Genomic DNA, 18,925 nt, shown 5'->3' with positions numbered 1-18,925 from the left:
TTCCACAAATGTACTAATTTTCATCAGAAAATTCAAACTAACCCAAAATGTGAGTGAGGCATACAAGTGCTAAGTGAAAAATGAGATTTCTCAAAAAAGCCTTTATAAAGTAATTATATATTAAAATAGCAATTGAGCCGAAACCGGTTTGGCTCAGTGGATAGAGCGTCGGCCTGCGGACTGAAGGGTCCCGGGTTCGATTCCGGTCAAGGGCATGTACCTTGGTTGCGGGCACATCCCCAGTAGGGGGTGTGCAGGAGGCAGCTGATCGATGTTTCTCTCTCATCGATGTTTCTAGCTCTCTATCCCTCTCCCTTCCTCTCTGTAAAATATCAATAAAATATATTAAAATAGCAATTGAGAAATCAAGGAACACTAATATGGAATAAGAATTCCCTCTCCTTTAAAATACTACCTTTTAAAACTAATACCAAAGACAAACAAAATATTCCACTCATAGAAGGTTACAGAATAAAACATCAAAAACAAGGGTATGGTAGAGATTCTTTTCAGCCAATATAATTTCCCCTTCTTTCTTAACAGAATCTCGAGTTTTTGCTGGACAGGCAGCTACATAGCTACAGCTCTCCCACCCTCCCTTGAAGCTCAGCATGGCTTTGTGATGTGTGTGTCACCTCCAGGTCATGCCCCTTTAAAGGGATACATGTGGTTTCTCTCCTCACTGCCTAGCAGGCAGTCCCAACTGAAAGAGCACCTTGGGCCCATTTATGGAAGCCATGTACAGACATAATGTACAGGCATACCTCAGAGATATTGTGGGTTCGGTTCCAGACCACGGCAATAAAGTGAGTTGTAATCTTTTTGCTGGTAGAGGGTCTTGCCTTCAATTTGTAAAAAATCTGTGAAGTGAAATAAAACGAGGGATGCCTGTAATGAGGCTATCAGAATCTTCCTACTAGCCCCGTACTCCTCCCTCTAGATTTATGAAAAGAAAACAAAAACAAAAAAAACCCTTTTCTCTTATTTATACCATTGTATTTTGGGTTTCCTTTGTTAGGGTAGAAGAGCTTAGCCTATACCACTAATATAAAGATATAATCCAAAAATGTGATACAGTAGAGCTCTCATAGTTCCTCAGCCTCTTCCTGTCTGATGACTTTTGCTGCACTTCACTTTGACTACCCATAAACATGGCTTTAGACCTAATGGAAATGTAGATCTGGGTTCAAATACCAACTCTGCCACTTTCTAGGCAAATGTCTAGGCAACTAACTTTAACTCCATTTCCGTAACTGTAGAGAGCATCTTTCCTAATAATGAGAAACATGTAAATTGACCGTACCACCGCTACGCCCACAGCCATCAGAGTGAGTATGCAAATTAACCCAATAAATATGGCGGTTAATTTGTATACATACCTGGGTCCCCAGAACCTCCTCGGCACCCAGGTCACTCCCAGCCGGCCATCCGTGGAGTCTTTAGGCTTGGGGGACAGGGGCAGAGGCTGTAGGCTTGGGAAGGGGCCAAGACTGGGATCGGAGGGGCGGGGGGTGGGGGTGCCCGCTTCCCAAACCTACAGCCTGGGGTGGAGGCTGTAGGCTTGGGAAGTGGCCGAGCCTGGAATCGGAGGGAAGGGGAAAAAATTAATGGAAACATATCCTTAGGTGAGGATAAAAAGAAAAATAAAGAAAGAAATGTCATATCTTATGAAAGGCACATCTTGAAAATGCCTAAAGAAAGTTGTCATTTTTTCATGGTGAAGGGACTGGAGTCCATGTTGATGAAAATACCTTGGTGGCTGTGGTGACTGGCAGTGGCTGCAGTAGTGGGTTGATGGGGCTGGCACCTTCACCTGATCAGCCCAATTGCCTCCCACAAAGGGAAGACAGACTGCTCCAACAGGGAGCAGGCCTAAGCCATCAGTAGGACATCCCCTGAGGGCTCCCAGTATGTGAGAGGGGGCAGGCTGGCCTGAGGGACCCCTCCCCAGAGCATGAATTTTGTGTACCAGGCCCCTAGTCTATAATAATAAAAGTGTAATATGCAAATCGACCGAACGACTGAACAGCGGAACAACTGTCCGGATGACCTTCTGGATGACCATGCTATGACATGCACTGACACCAGGCCAGCCAAGGCAGGTGCAATGCAGTTGGTTGGGGGACCCCATGATCACCCCTCAGGAGGAGGTCCAGGCCACCCTCTGCAGGGTGATCGATTGGGGGGCTCTGTGATCGATTGCCCCACAGAAGGAGGCCCAGGCAAGCCAAGCGATTGCACCTCACACCTGTTGCAGGCAGAGGGAAGTGGGGGGGTGGTGTGAGGGGAGCATGCACAGATGGCAAGCAGTGGCAGCGGTGGGGGCGGGGCCAGCTGCCAGCAGCCAGGGGAAGGAAAGTCCCATAGGCCCTGATCATCGGCCAGGCCTAGGGACCCTACCCGAGGGGTCCTGGATTGTGAGAGGACGCAGACCGGGTTGAGTGACACCCCCGCCCCCCACGCACCAATATCGTGCACCTGGCCTCTAGTAATCATATAATCAAACAAAGCTGTTGTTAGGTTTTGTTTTTTCAATACTGCACAAAATTAAAATAATCCGGTTAAGATGACCATATTATGCTAGCTAGGCAGAATTTCTATGAATGCCCCCCCCCCCCGCCGGATGCCCACCCTCCCACCCCAATCCACAGAACCTGTGATTATGAGATTTTTCACTTCCCTGCTTGTGATTTTGTTATTTCACACAGCACAATTAACCTTAAAATAGGGAGATTACCCAGGTGAGCCTCCTCTAATCACTTGAGCCTTTAGGAGCAAGAAGCTTTCGCCAGCTGGTGACAGAAGAGTCAGATTACAACCACGAAAGGTGTTGTCTGGCAGGTGTCTTATGGAAGGAAGAGAGGCCCCAGCTGACAGCCAGGAAGGAAATGGGGACCTTTGTTCTACAGCTGCAGGGAGATGAATCCTGCCAACCACCTCAATGAGCCAGCCTCCTGGGGGCGGATTCCCTCCCAGAGCCCCCAGAAAACAACCCAGACCTAAGGAAACCTTCGTTTCAGCTTTGTGAGATCCTAAGCAGAGTACCCACCCAGGCTTCTGGTCTATAGAAGCTGTGAGATAATAATTTTGTGTTTTTTAATTAAGTTTGTGATAAATTGTTATGGCAGCAATAGGAACCTAATACACATATATAGAAAAGCTATTCTCTTGCCCTGGCTGGTTTTGCTCAGTGGATAGAGCATCAGCCTGCGGACTGAAGGGTCCCAGGTTTGATTCCGGTCAAGGGCACATGCCTGGGTTGCGGGCTTGATCCCCATTGGGGGTCGTGCAGGAGGCAGCCAATCAATGATTCTCTCTCATCATTGATGTTTCTATCTCTCTTTCCCTGTCCCTTCCTATCTGAAATCAATAAAGATATATTAAAAAAAAAAGAAGAAAGAAAAGAAAAGCTATTCTCTGTATTCCTCAGACTCTAGGAAACTGAGACCAAGAATACCAATTCCAGCCCTGACCGGTTTGGCTCAGTGGATAGAGCGTCGGCCTTCGGACTCAAGGGTCCCAGGTTCGATTTCGGCCAAGGGCACGTACCTTGGTTGCGGGCACATCCCCAGTAGGCAATGTGCAGGAGGCAGCTGATCGATGTTTCTCTCTCATCGATGTTTCTAACTCTCTATCCCTCTCCCTTCCTCTCTGTAAAAAATCAATAAAATTTATAAAAAAAAAAAAAAAAAAAAAAAAAGGATGGCAAGGCCACAGTAAGGCGGAGTCCTCTCTTGGGCTTCTGCCTGGCCCCCAATCCCGAAAAAAAAAAAAAAAAAAAAAAAGAATACCAATTCCATACCCACTCGAGTCTTAACTAACCAAGAGGTACAGATTAAAATAAGAATTATCAGATTTTTTTCATGAAGAATTTTTTTTTAAATTCTCAACCATAAAGATTCAATTAAATAACATAATTCCAGAAGAACCTAGATATGCAATAAGAAAATGATGACACTGGATTTAATTATAGTGGGCTTCCTGGGAGCCAAAAGATGTAAAATCAAAGTGGAAAAGAGAACCAGAAACAAGAAATAAAAATAATAACAATAACATAACAATCTCATTGCCACATACCAGAACACCAAGAGGAGTTGTTTAGGAGTTCCAGGAGCCTGTTGCAACAATTCTGTTTTCAGATCACAGGGGGCTGAACTAGGCTGGTGACTGTGGGAAGAAAGAAACAAGTTACTAATTGCGGAACGGGGGTGGGGGGGGGGGGTGGCGCGGAGGGGGCGGGTATTAACAAAAACTGGTGAAAGAAGGTGGAAGACAGACAATCTAGAGGCTGGGAGGCCCCAAGACTCAAACTTTTGGGGAAAGCACAGCAAACATACTCAAAAAGTCCATCTGCTAGAGAACTGGATAAAAACTACTACACGGTTCACTAGTTTGCAAACAACCGCCCTGCCTTCCATTAGGTCCACAGGGTACTAGGCGACAGAGTTCAAGGCTGGGCTCTGGAGACGGAGGCGCAGGGAGCGACCCGAGCTCGGAGACTCCGCCCCCCAACCCAAGGTCAGCTCTGCACCCTCGGGAGGCCACCGAGAGAGAGAGAAATCCAACCCCGCACCGCGACGGACCCGTACCGTGGCGGCCCGACATCAGGGGTACCTTCCGACCCCGCAGACGAGATGCCCGTTGACCCTACCGGGCCCAGTCCTAGCACCGGCGCCGTCCTACACTATTTCACTCTGTTCTACACCATTTAACTTTCCCCCACCCGGACAGGTTCGGGAAGGGGGAGCGCAGTCTCGGGGGCCTCACTCACGCCGCGCCCTTCGCCCATTCCGCCGCAGCCGACAGCTGCACCAGCCCGCTCCCTTAAGGCCACCGGGGAGCGGGGATTGGGTGGAAAGCTGCGAGGGTCCGCCCCCTCGGCCACCGGGGAGGGAGGATTGGATGGAAACCCAGAAGGTCCCGCCCCTATTCGAAGGCGGGACCGGGCCTGCGCTCTGCCGGGACCGGCCCCGCCTCCCGCGGGTGCCTGGAGCTGGGGCAGGTTCCAGGCTGCGGGCCTGGGGAAGGCTGGAGAATGCCGGGTGAACGGTCCCCACCCGGCCTGGCAGCGCTTAGTTACTTGCTGCCGGCGGAGCACAGCGCCCGGGCCCGGACACGGCGGGTCTCGCCCCCCCATCCTCCGCCCACACAGGTACCTAACCCTGTGGGACCGACGCAGGACACGATGGCTCTGACCCATTATTACCCAACTTGTTCAAGACTCGAGGCCCCGTTTCCCTTCCTCTTGTAGCCACATCTCGGGTTTACCAGCCGCTCCTCCCCCTCCTAGAGCGACTTTTTCCGCAACCCCAAAAGCAAGAAGTTATACCAATGCCTTCTAAAGGAATCTCATTGTTCACCCTGTGCGGGAACAGCCACGCGTCCCTACTTGCCTCTCTGAACCTTCACCCACTGAGGTGGAAGCTCGCCCAGCTAGACGTGCTGCAGCATTTGCGCATCCCCGCCTCCCTACCCTTCTCCAGGTCTTCCTGGTGCCTAAGGTCCCCGAGCCCCCAGGGATGCTCACACTGCAAGCTTGAAGTCATTCACGAGATCGCGCCAAAAAACAAAGTTTTTTTCAACAGAGTGGAGCTAGGCAAGTTCTAGGCAAGTTCATAACTGTAATTTTGCTACTGTTATGAATTGTAATGTAAATATCTGTGTTTTCCGATGGTCTTAGGCGACCCACAGGTTGAGAACCGCTGCTGTAGAGCCTAAGACCATCGGAAAACACAGATATTTACATTACGATTCATTAACAGTAGCAAAATTACAGTTATGAAGTAGCAATGAAAATAATTTTATGGTTGGGGGTCACCACAACATGAGGAACTGTATAAAGGGTCGCAGCATTAGAAAGGTTGAGAACCACTATTCTAGAGGAAGATCATAATGTAGTTAACTTAGTTTCACAGGTTAATCTATTTTACATTTACATACTGAAATAAAATGGACTGTTTCCATTTTAAATACACTGTTTATTTTTTGTGAAAGAAAACAACAGCAATGTACAGTGGCTGTAAACCAGATATCCTATCTAATAAAAGAGAAACATGCAAACTGACCGTACCTCCGCTACACCCACAAGCCACGCCAATCAGGAGCAAGTATGCAAATCAACCCAACAAATATGGCGGTTAATTTGCATATACAGGCGCTGAGCTGCCTGGGTCCCAGGAACATACTTGGGACCCAGGCCGCTCCTAGCCTGTAGGCCTGCACTTAGGCCCTGAGCGGCAGGGGTCCCAGAACACCCCCCACCACTCCGGGACTATGGGTGCAGTAGCCAAGCGGCTCAGGGCAGGGCAGGAACATCCCTGCCCTGCCCCCAGCCACTTGCACGTGCTCTGGCACCAAGTGGCAGTTTGGGTCCACACCCCCAGCCCAGCGCCCATGATGGGGGGGCTGGCTGCTGGCCTCTGGGGCGTGCAGAGACCCTGGCGGCTGCCGCTGCACACAGCCTGGGGTTCCCCACATGCCCCTCAGGCCAGCACCCATGATGGGGGGCTGGCTGCCAGTCTCTGGGGTGTGCAGAGACCCCAGTGGCCACCACTGGGTGGCAGGGACACCCCCCTAGCCCAGTGGATACAATGCAGGGGCCACATGAGCTGCAGAGGAAACACCATTTTAAAAAATATATATATTTTATTGATTTTTTTACAGAGAAGAGGGGAGAGGGATAGACAGTTGGAAACATCAATGAGAGAGAAACATAGCTGCCTCCTGCACACTCCCCACTGGGGATGTGCCTCCAACCAAGGTACATGCCCTTAACCGGAATCAAACCTGGGACCCTTCAGTCTGCAGGCCCACAGTCTATCCACTGAGCCAAACCAGTTCCAGCATAAACACCTTTTCTAACCACTCATTGGCTAAGTTCCCTGTACGCCGCCACTTGCAGTGTTCTTGGTAACTTGGGTAATAAGAATACAAGAAGGTGATCTAGGGTTTTTCCACTACACTCCTGGAGGAAAAAATGAAGGTCTGCTCCTGGAGGGGCTAAGAAATGTCATATCCTGCTTTAGCTGGTTTGGTTCAGTGGGTAGAGCCTCGGCCTGCTGACTGCAGGGTCCGGGTTCGATTCTGATCAAGGGCATGTACCTAGGTTACAGGCTCCTCCCTGGTGGGGGCTCATACAGGTGGCAACCAATCAAAGTGTCCCTCTCACATTGATGTTTCTCTCTGTCTCTCCCTCTCTCTTCCACACTCTCTAAAAATCAATGGAAACATATCCTCAGGTGAGGATAAAAAAAAAAAAAAAAGAAAGAAAGAAATGTCATAGCCTATGAAAGACACATCTTGAAAATGCCTAAAGAAAGTTGTCATTTTTTCATGGTGAAGGGACTAGAGTCCATGTTGATGAAAACATCTTGGCGGCTGCAGTGGCTGGCAGTGGCTGCAGCAGCGGGGTGAAGGGGCTGGCGCCTTCCCTTGATCAGCCTGGTCACCTCCCACAGAGGGTGGCCAGACTGCGGCTGAGGCCCGCTCCCCATAAGAGAGAAACATCAATGAAATGTTTCTTCAACTGTCCATAGGGAGCGGGCCTCAGCCATCAGTAGGACATCTCCTGAGGGCTCCCAGTCTGTGAGAGGGGGCAGGCTGGGCTGAGGGAACTGCCCCACCATGCACGAATCAAATATAAAGAACTAGATTTCAAATGAACATGTCAGATTAAAGGTCCCAATCATTTATCTTTCCTAACTCCCTTGGTAAAATCTGATGCGAAGGGAACTGAGGCTATGTATAAATACATATTCACTTGGTGTGAATAGCTGTAATTTTCCTACAGAATGCAGTGCAGTTCCAGCTTTTGTTGGAGGTGTTGCATAATATGTGGCAGACACACCTTTCTGGTAAAAGTTCTGAATTCTGAAATATATCAGGCCAAAAGTTCAGATAAGGGAGTGTAAACTTGTATGAGTAATTTCTGAAGCAATAAAGAACTTTTCTCTTATATTATACTAGAGGCCCGTTGCATGAAGATTCGTGCAATAGGCCTTCCTTCCCCTGGCTGCCAGCACCAGTTTTCCTCCAGCACCTGGGACCCAAGCCTTCGTTCCAGCTGCAGCCAAGAAGCCAAGCCTCGAGGCTAGGCTTCTCCGCTCCAGCCACAGCGAGGCTTGGCTTCTTCACTCCGGCCGCAGCAGAGAAGCCAAGCCTCAAGGCTAGCCTTTCCGCTCCGGCCGCAGCGAGGCTTGGCTTCTCCACTCCGGCCGTAGTGGAGAAGCCAAGCCTCTTCAGTTTTCAGTCTTCAATCTTCTTCAGTCTTCAGTCTTCAGTCTTCAGTATTCAGTCTTCACTTGGGCCGGAGCCTTCATTCTTCGCTCCATGCCTGCATATGCAAATTAACCCACCATCTTTGTTGTGTTAATTTTCATACTCACTCCTGATTGGTTGTTGGGCGTCATGGAGGTCCTGTCAATTTGCATATTTCTCTTTTATTAGTGTGGATAAGTGCTGTGTTGTGAATAATGTTAAAATTTGCTTATCTATACTAATAAAAGGGTAATATGCTAATTAGACCGAGAGACCAGCCAGGGAGGGCAGTTGGGGGCCATGAGGCTGGCAAGGGGTGGGCAGTTGGGGGCGAGCAGGCCGGCATGCAGAGTGGTTAGGGGCGATCAGACAGGCAGGCAGGTGAGTGATTAGGAGCCAGTGGTCCCGGATTGCAAGAGTGATATCTGACTGCTGCTTTAGGCCCTGTGGGATTGGGCCTAAACCTGCAGTTGGACATCCCATGAGGGGTCCCAGATTGGAAAGGGTGTAGGCCAGGCTGAAGGACACCCCCCACCCTGTGCACGAATTCCATGCACTGGGCCACTAGTTCTTAAACAATAATAAAAAGCTACTCAGAAACCTTCATGGGGAGGGAGGGGCGGGAGTGGGCTGAAAGGAGTTAATGGGGGTGGGGGAAGGAAGTCCTATGTAATACATTCAACAATAAAGATTTTTTAAAGAAAATAAATAAATAAATAAAATGAGCAAGAAAAAGAAACCTTACTGATTTTTTTTTTCTCCTTGCTAGTGAATTTTAACTCTTTAAACGTTTATGCATGTTTAAGGCCTGTTGGTGGCATAAAATTTAGGGTCACTAAGTTTCACTGTCATTCTCCTAGTCTTGATATTTATTTAAAAGGGAAACAAGATATTTTTAGATTTTTGTAAAGATTTCTGGATTCGTGGGGGGCGGGGGGGGGGGGACTGTGGAACTGAATAAAAATGAGTTGTACAGAAACTTGATTGTATAGGAGAAAAAAAAGTTATTTTTTAAAATAGATTTTAGGAAGTGTAGCAGAATGAAAAATAAGCTGTGAAGAGACTGAACCAAAGAAGAACCTTTCTCTTTCAAGAAGGAATTCATTATTGAAGGAGAGAAAAGAGCTTGCTGCTCAGGAAGCCCTCCCAGAGCCCTGTTGCATTATCTTATAGTTCCTGCATCGCTAAAGGCAAGATCGAAATACAGAAGTGCCTATAGATCTTTCTAGGAATATCGTGAATGTTCCACTTCAGTTACATCTGTGTCCACTGAGCTGTCTCACCCACTTGGAGTAGACATGGTGCAGTATGATTGGCAATCCACCGCAGGGAACTTGTAGGATTCCTTAGGAAACAAAATGGATTCCACCGTTTCTTAGGTCTACTGTCCATTCTTTCTTACACACACACTCCTACCGGAACCCTTTATGAGTGGTCTTCTTTCCTCGTCTCACGCCTTCACCCAGGCTCACTGCACAGCTTGTTTCTCCACAGCTGACTTGGAAGACAGCTGTTTTCCATTCCTTGATTACTTCAGATTCAGAAGTCAGGCAAATTTGATATAAACAATATGGATTTATACAAATACAAACTAAGGGTTTTCTTAGGGGCAACTTCTCCAGTATATTTAATAGAGGATTCTCTTAAGTAGCAATCTTTCCAGTGTATAAAATAGGCATTCCATAACATCACTACTTTTCAGGAAAACGAAAGGCACTGAAAAATGCCTTTTCCCACATGTTGGAGAGTAAGTTTTATGAATGAGTTTGGATAATATGAATTTAATGCTTATGTTTATTACTTGATACCAAGTTTTTTGAGGAAACACTCCATTTAATAAAGCATCAAAAGAAGAACATAAGGGCTCTTCCTGAATGATATCTTTTCTCCTGAGAAATAGAAACTTGACAACTTCATGGAGTTTTCGTGGCAAAACTTCAAATGACCTGCTTTTAGATCAATAAACATAAAATAACTTTCAAGCACTAAGATTAAGGATACATTATCATATTATTGTTTACATAGTGATGTATCAACTTTTATTCAACATTGTATTCTTGCTTTGTTGAGGGAAATAAATTTTGTATCAAGGACTGAGAATGCCAGCCCTGTCTCCTGAGTCTCTTCTGGGTTCTGAGACTTATCTTGGTACACAAAACCATTTATACTTTAGGGCTATCACTTTTCCAGATAGAGTTTTGTTTGTTTGTGTGTGTGTGTGTGTGTGTGTGTGTGTGTGTGTGTGTGTGTGTTTAATATGTTTTATTGATTTTTTACAGAGAGGAAGGGAGAGGGACAGAGAGCCAGAAACATCGATGAGAGAGAGACATCGATCAGCCGCCTCCTGCACACTCCCCACTGGGTATGTGCCCGCAACCAAGGTACATGCCCTTCATCGGAATCAAACCTGGGACCCTTGAATCCACAGGCCGACGCTCTATCCACTGAGCCAAACCAGCCAGGGCCCAGATAGAGTTTTGATGATGAGAATATAATATTCTTGAATAAACAGTGAACTGTTAGAAATAGATTTCAGAATAGCCTTCAGGAACCTCGGGATTTCATAGCAGGGCCATTGTAGTTCAGATAATGTGGGGATAACGCAGGGTAGCATATCGGAGCATTCGTGGTAAGTAAGGTCTAGAAACCTCTTTCTGCTGCTAGGATGTGTGGTTTTGAGCTAATCATGTAAGCCCTAGCTAGTCCCCCGCATTTCCTGGGAAGTGGTTCTTCTCTAAGCGCCATGGTCCCCACCTTCGTTATAGTTCTGAGACACTCCCAATGAGCTTTACGAGGTGGCCCGAAGTGGGGCTCATTGTGACCATGTCTCTTGCTGGGCAGAAATCCCACGGGAAGGTGGAGTAGACATGGGGCCGTATGATTGGCAATCCACCACAGGAAACTTGTAGAATTCCTTAGAAAGCAAAATGGATTCCACCATTTCTTAAGTCTGCTGTCCATTCTTTCTTACACACAAACTCCTACAGGAAACCTGCCGGGGGTCTTATCCAGCATCTAGAAGGGTTCAGGAATCCGGAGAAGGGGCTGCGGGAAATTATTAAAGAGTCTAGAGATGAAACATAATTTTGGAAGGCATTTTGGGGAGCCAGAGAAGACTTTGCTAAAGAAACCAAATCCTCCCTGTGTCAGGACCCCTTGCTCTTTATTTTTTTTTAAATATATTTTATTGATTTTTTACAGAGAGGAAGGGAGAAAGATAGAGCGTTAGAAACATTGGTGAGAAAGAAACATCAATCAGCTGCCTCCTACACACCCCCTACTGTGTGTAGGAGGATGTGCCCGCAACCAAGGTACACGCCCCGACCAGAATCAAACCTGGGACCCTTGAGTCTGCAGGCGGATGCTCTATCCACTGAGCCAAACCGGTAGGGCCTCTGGCTCTTTATTAACACAAATTGTCCTAAGGCAAGGTAGATATACACATCAAAGGCCAAGGTTTAGTATACAGAGGCATTGTTGGATTGGGGGAACTGCCTATGGCTGTTCAGGTAGTTGGCCAGCAGGAGGCAATAATATGTAGACTGAAATGCCCTCAGCTGTCTGGCAGCAATCAATCATTTATGCATCCTTTTCAGGGGTGGGGAAATGCCCTTAGCCATTTCCAGCAGGCAATCCTCAAGGTTCCATCAACCTTTTGATGAAACTTGTTGTATTTATGACATGCTGGAATTAGCTTCTGGCAGAAACCTTTATTAGTGGTCTTCTTGCCCTCTTCTCACAGCTTCACCCAGGCTGACTGCACAGCCTGTTTTTCCCCAGATCATTCCCAATGTCCGTAGGTTTGTAATGGTGAGCCATTCTCAGCTGCAAGTTCGCCCTGGGGGCTTGAGCTACTGAAGTTGGTTAACTGGGACAGTTACTGTGCCTGGCAATTTGATACACCTGTTAACACTGGCTGCCTAATACAGCGGCTTTCTTGTTAGCATTTCAGGTATTTTAGGCTCCACTCTGGTGTGCATAAGATTCATTCTTTTCCTTTCTGTTTCATAGAGGCTGCTATGTAATTAGCTCAAGGGGTAAAAGGCTGTACAAATAAGTATTTATTGAGCACTGCTCCTTGCCCAGTATTATGTTAAATACAAATGCAAATCAAGAAATCAATTCTGTATTTTCCCGTTTCTGTTTGCATAGATATGACAGCTCAGAGGTGTAAGGCCCACGGCATTCTCTGTGGTATTTCATGGAAGGGCACGTATATTGTGAAAAATATCATAGACTGCCAAGTCTGCAAGTTCTACAAAAAGTGCATTTGACATTCTGCTGGATAAATATGTGTTGTATGTATTTTTTTTCTTTTCATTACTTATATAATTCTTCTAGACAATGTTATCCTTTGACTTAATATTTGCTTTTAAATACAAATTCAACATAGGGCATTTTATTAGACACACTTTGTATGTCTCTAACTGTGGGTGTCCCTCGTTAGGGCACCAGAATGCCGGGGTTCTTTTCCCAGCCTTACACAGGGTTCAGCATTCTGGAGAAAGGGGCTGTGCGTAGATGATTAAAGAGTCCAAGGACGAAAGATAGTTTTGGAAGGCATTGGGGGTCAGAGGAGCTTCAGCTGAAGGAGCTAGAAGACTCTTCCTTGACCAAGGACCCGTGCTTTTATTCACACGATTTACCCTAAGGCAAGGTGGAAATATACACTTCAGAGGGTATGGTTTCAAAGGATATACAGAAACATTGTCAGTTTGGGGAATAGCCTACAGCTGTTCAGGTGTTTGGCCAACAGGAGGCAATAAAATGCCCTGAGCTGTCTGGCAGCAGACAATCATCCTATTCAGGTTTGGGGGAAGTGCCTTTTAGCCGTTTCCAACAGGTAAATTACATGTGTGGCTCACCCTTGTTGAGCCCCCAAGTCCCATCAACCTTTTGACGGAACTCTTGTAATTATTACATGCTGGAATTGGTTCTCAGCATCTAACACAATGCCAAGCCAAAGTGAGTGCTGCTTGAATTTTTATGTGTGGGGGGCGAAAAAACCACTATATAAGAACCTTTATCTCTGAGTTATAAGAATCTGAATTATTTTTGTTTCTTTACAGTCTTCTGTATTTTCCAGATGGCCTGTTATATATGCATGTTTGTATAGATCTATATTCATACACATATTTTTATGGGACCTCGGGATATCATACAACCCTGTGTCTTGCCTTCAGAAAGATTATGTGCTGTTGTCTTCATAAGAGTTCCATCAGCAGAAGCCTAGAAATATAAAGTTAATATTAAATAATATAATCCCTGGAATTAGACAAATATGAGGAAATGATGAAGGCGGGACCAGAACTTAGATTTTTCAAGCTACTAGTTTTGTATTTTTCCTGTTAAAATGAACATGACAGATGGAAGTGTGGAACCGCCCTTGCTTCCAGCAGTATGTGTGTGTGTGTGTGTATGCATATATATAGTGTCCCCCCAAAATGTATACACACACTTTGAATAATTGTAAAGGCAGTGTTTATTAATGTTAATATACATTTCATTTTCAAAATTGAGCTATCTGCTGTTAAAGTGAGCATGCATTTTGGGGACACCCTGTGTATTCTACTTGATGGTAAATCTCTGGTATTTCAGAACTTAAAACAAAGTGTGCAATCCAGGGGATTGTGTGTGTGTGTGTGTGTTTTTGTGTACTGTCCTTAATCAATTTGAAAATGATTTTTTAAAAAGTATTTAAGGGTGTCTTTTTTCTTAATCCTCACCCAGGGGTATTTTTCCATTGATTTTTAGAGAGAGTAGAAGAGAGAGGGAAAGACAGAGAGATACATCCATGAGAGAGAAACACATCAATTGGTTGCATCCTGCATGTGCCCTGACCAGGGCCCAGGCTGGGGGGAAGCCTACAACCCAGGTACATGCCGTTGATCAGAATTAAACCCAGGACCCTTTGGTCCACAGGCTGACGCTCTATTTACTGAGCCAAACCGGCTAAGGATTAATATTTAAGGATGTCTTATGCAGTAAATGCATATATTAGACTCTCAATAATAATACCTTAAAGAAAATATAACAGAGCATTAACAGTGATTTATTCTGGTGTGTGTGTTAATGTTTTTCTTCTCTTTTACATTTTCCTGTAATGACTTACCCTATATAACAAAAGGGTAATATGCAAATAGACCGAACAGCAGAACAACTGAGCAACCAAAGCATAATATGCTAATGATATGCTAAGGCTGCTCCACTGCTCGCTATGATGTGAACTGACCACCAGGGGGCAGATGCTCCAACCGGTAGGTTAGCTTGCTGCTGGGGTCCGGCCAATTGGGACTGAGAGAGATGGGCCAGACATGCCCTGGAGCCCTCCCGTGGTTCCTCCCCAGCCTGATTGTGCACGGTGCACTGATGGGGTCCCTCAGCCTGGCCTGCGCCCTCTCACAATCCAGGATCCCTTGAGGGATGTTGCAGAGCTGGTTTCAGTCCGATCCTGCAAGCCACTCCCCTTGGGAGGGTGCCAGACGCAGGGCTCATGGCTGGTGAGCGCTGCTGCAGCAGCAGGAGCCTCTCTGGATCGGGACTGATTGGGCGCAAGCCCGCAGCAGGCACAGTGGGGCTGGGATGAGCGGGAGCAACAGGTAGGAGCTGCAGGGGGCATTGGACTGCAGGTTTCAGCCGGCCACCCATGCACGAAATCGTGCACCGGCCTCTAGTTTTCCATAATGACTACTTCATAGTTAACCATTCATCAAAACTGATTTCTTTATAAAAAGGAGGTTGATATTTCTGTGTTTTGATAGAAAATTCCTTGATTGCCAGAACTAAAACAACAACAAAAACCATCCCAGGCTTTGCTGATGGGCTCTGTGCTAGGGCATTCCTTCAACACTTAGACTTGTGCTGAACTTTAAGGATCAGCCTGATGCAAAAGCTTAAGGTCTTTTCAGATCTTTTCTTAGATGCTTGCCCTGCATGGTGGGCTTTCTAAAATCCCAAGTACATATGATTGCTTTAGAATGCCCTCATTTCCCTAAAAAATTCTCTTCTGACTTTTCCTCCCAGTCTTTAGTGATCTGTTGTACATCTCAACCATGATCTTTTGTTCTAGGCCAGTGGTCGGCAAACTCATTAGTCAACAGAGCCAAATATCAACAGTACAGCGATTGAAATTTCTTTGGAGAGCCAAATTTTTTAAACTTAAACTTCTTCTTACGCCACTTCTTCAAAATAGACTCGCCCAGGCCGTGGTATTTTGTGGAAGAGCCACACTCAAGGGGCCAAAGAGCCATATGTGCCGACCACTGTTCTAGGCAGATGTAGATTGTTTTCCTGTGTTAATGAGCAGTGCTTGCTGTCTCTCTAGCCTGGGGAAGGAAGTTCAAGGATGTGAAACAGACAAGCTTCTTGCCTCCGTCCTTCAGGTAGCCCCCAGAAAGGTTAGAACAGAACTCTACAATAATTATTGAATAAGGTCTGCTCTGCTCCCGCAGAACCAGGGACCAAGCTCCCACCCTTGCTGTCTTCAAGACTGCCTCTGACCTGGGGAGGGGGAAAGGGCAAGTAAAAATACCACAAAGCTCTCCTCATGTTTTTAAGTTGCCTTTTTTTAAAATTCAGTCTGTAGGTTTAATGTGATTCTTATAAATGGTATACAGTTGAGCTTTTTTGATCCAATCTAACAATTTTTGTGTTAACTGAAACATTAAATCCTCTTACATAGAATGTAAAAACTTATACGTCTGATTTTAAATCTACAATCTTTTATGGGCTTTCCAATTGAAACTCATCCTCAATATTTCTTTTGTTGCTTTTTGGTATATGATACAACAGGGTCCAACCTTGAAAAGCTTTCACTAAAGTGAAAGAAGCCAAACACAAAGGTCACATGAGTAATATTCCATTTACTAAATTTCATAAATATTACATTTTAAAAATAGGCAAATCCATAGGGATAGAAAATACACTTGTGGTTACCAGTAGCTTTGTCTGCTGTCCCCCACTGTCAGGAAACTGGAGCCTGAAGTGATCCTCAGGTGGGAGGATTAATCCTGGGAGAAGTGATTGGGCAGGCAAGGCCAGCAGGTGGCCTTCCAGCTGAAGACATAATACTATCCTCCTATATAATAAAGATGTAATATGCAAATGGTCGTTACACGCTTAACAACCAGATCTCAGATCAGCAGGAGGGTAGGGCAGCAAGCTACAAGCGGGCAGTGGAGAGTTGCAGGGGGGGCAGGGCAGCAAGCTATGAGGGGTTGCGGGGGGGCAGGCAAGCGGCGGGGGGGAGCTACAGGAGGGTGGGGCAGCAGGTGGAGAGCTACTGGAGGGCGGCAGCAAGCTACCGTGGCATGGATTTGTGCGTAGGGCTACTAGTAATATAAATATTTATTTTGCCCTGGCCAGGTATCAGTTGGTTAGAGCATCTGGATATTCCAAGGTTGTGGGCTCCATCCTCTGTCAGGGCACATACAAGAAGCAACCAATTAATGCATACATAAGTGGAAGAATAAATAAATGCTTCTCTCTCTCATCAATAAATTAACAAAAATTAATATTTATCATTTCAGTTATATTAGGGTTGGGAGAGAGCTATCAATTTATCTTCTTAAATCCAGGCTGTTATCCAGTAACAAAACAAAACCTACTCTTAAATTCTTCAACCCCCAATTTGACGCATTTTCAGGAACCAGAACTCTGTCTAAATTATAGAGCTGATATTTTAAAGAGCTTATAAATGAACTTCTGAATGAAAAATAGTGTAGAATTTTGGAAAATGTGGGACCCTTTACTTAAATTTACTGTCCTCTACTGTGAACTCGGAATGATGCTACTTGCTGGTGAGTTGTAGTGATGTACATGGTGTATTTTGGAAAATATTAGAATAATTTTTAGAATCAGTATTCATTTCACACCAACATAAGCACTCAGTAGCCTCACTGACTAGCTACATACTAAACCAGTGAGCATCCAGACTGGTGGCTCTACACCTGGCTGTTAAGGCAGCAGAGCTTGGTTTTGAGCCTGAAGTTTTAGACTGTGCCTCAGCGCTTACTTGTGAACATGCACCATGAGGAGAAGTGAAAGGGAGTGACCATAGAAGACCAAGGAGAACTCCTTTATAAAAGGGTCATTTGTCACCTGTCTTGCAAGGAATGACAACAGGGAGAGTTGGAACTTCCCATGATCCTCGCCACTTACTGGACCCGGGACCAACTCAAGCCAAGAATGACATCAATCTTCACATTGTCCTGCTTATTAAGGAGGCTTTACAAGGAAAATTAGAGCAGGGTCCAGCCCAGGCCCATTTATCTTCAAAATCAGCTTATGTACCTCAAGAGCTGGCTCCTCATTTCCCCACCCCATGCCCCCTCAAATTGCTCAGTTACTTATTTCTCATGATTCTGTGAATGACTGGATCTTCTGGGAAGCCCATTCTCCAGGCCAGCTTTTTAGTAATCGAGCTGTTCATCTATCTCCACGTGTCCTTTTCTAGGGCTTTATTTCTCAGGTGTTCCAATTTTAAAAGTAAAGGTAATATCACTAACCTAGTCAGGGGTGGGCAAACTTTTTGACTCGAGGGCCACAAAGGGTTCTTAAACTGGACCGGAGGGCCGGAACAAAAGCATGGATGGAGTGTTTGTGTGAACTAATATAAATTCAAAGTAAAGGAGCGGACGGGAGAGCAAGAGAACCGGATAGAACAGCTGGATCCGGCCCGCGGGCCGTAGTTTGCCCAAGGCTGGTCTAGGTCCTAGACAGTGCTCCTGTAACTGATTTTACTGAAGAGCCAAGTGTGACTAGAGCAAAATTCCATGTAAGGGAAAAACTTAAAAATATATGCTAATTATAACTGTTCCCACATTACAGATTAAAAAAATATATAGTTATGCCCTTCCCTGTCTTGGTATCCAATCACTTCTTCAGAAAGAGAGTTTCTTCAGTATCTCCCAGTATAAACTGCACCCCATCCTTCAGGAAAACCCCTTAGCAGAGCTGAAGTTCCACTCCCCATCTCTTCCCCGGTGACAGCTTGCACACAACCATTGGCCATAGAACAAGTCTCCAAATCTTAACGTAGGGTGAGGGGAGGAGCTCTACCAGGTTGGCCCCGGGCGGCTTTGACCTTCCTCGTCTCCTGTTCTCCCTGGAGAATTCTCTACAGGTGAGCAGTGAGGATGTGCCTCTTCCTTCCACCTGCAGGCACCTAGTGGGTTTCGTCCCCACTCCCACATGTGCACCTTGGAGGAAAAACAGTTAGAAACGGTGGCATCTAAGTCCGTGCGAAGGGTGAGAACCACTTCTCTACGGGCAGCCTCAGGAGAGACGCCTTTCCCTCCGTGGACAGCGTGCCCCCCTGTGCAGAGCACCTGTCTGGGTGTCTTTCCCACAAGAGAGAGAGCCCTCCTGGCGGCTACCCCGCAACTGAACGACGTCCACACAGAAGCACTGATTACCAGTTTGTTTTCACCTCGGACCAAGCCAGGTTCTGGGACACTGGTCTCAATAAGCAGAGGATGGGCAGTTTAAAGAAGATTACAGGATTACTCCCCCCTGTCCGAGCACACCCAGAGGGGCTGGGCTGAGAGGTGTCTTTTCTTTTCTGCCTATATAATATTCTCTCTGTAATGTATGAAGGCCATTCACTGTGACCATTTTACCCTTATGGGAAGATGCTGATCTGAAGCAAAATGTGCCATGCACCTAGATA

The 18,925-nt window shown here is 46.1% G+C and overlaps 1 protein-coding gene across 9 annotated transcripts in view; it reads right to left on the bottom strand.

The window, feature by feature from the left end:
- The window catches only part of CROT (carnitine O-octanoyltransferase), a 49,858-nt gene extending 45,016 nt beyond the window's left edge, over nucleotides 1-4,842 (bottom strand). Inside the window, exons 1-3 of one of the 9 annotated variants that reach the window (XM_080667052.1) lie at nucleotides 4,772-4,826; nucleotides 4,078-4,167; nucleotides 765-860 (exon numbers count right to left, since the gene is read on the bottom strand). The gene's annotated coding sequence lies outside the window, so the exon portion shown is untranslated. Of the gene's footprint in view, nucleotides 1-764; nucleotides 861-1,379; nucleotides 1,579-4,077; nucleotides 4,168-4,583 lie in introns of those variants that run through there. The other 8 variants (XM_080667051.1, XM_080667054.1, XM_080667056.1 and 5 more) reach the window with 8 other exon arrangements.
- Nucleotides 4,843-18,925: the final 14,083 nt, after the last annotated feature.

The sequence above is a fragment of the Plecotus auritus genome (assembly GCF_963455305.1).
Source record: "Plecotus auritus genome assembly, chromosome: 4".
NCBI lineage: Eukaryota > Metazoa > Chordata > Mammalia > Chiroptera > Vespertilionidae > Plecotus > Plecotus auritus.
This window is presented reverse-complemented; position numbering and strand designations above follow the sequence as displayed.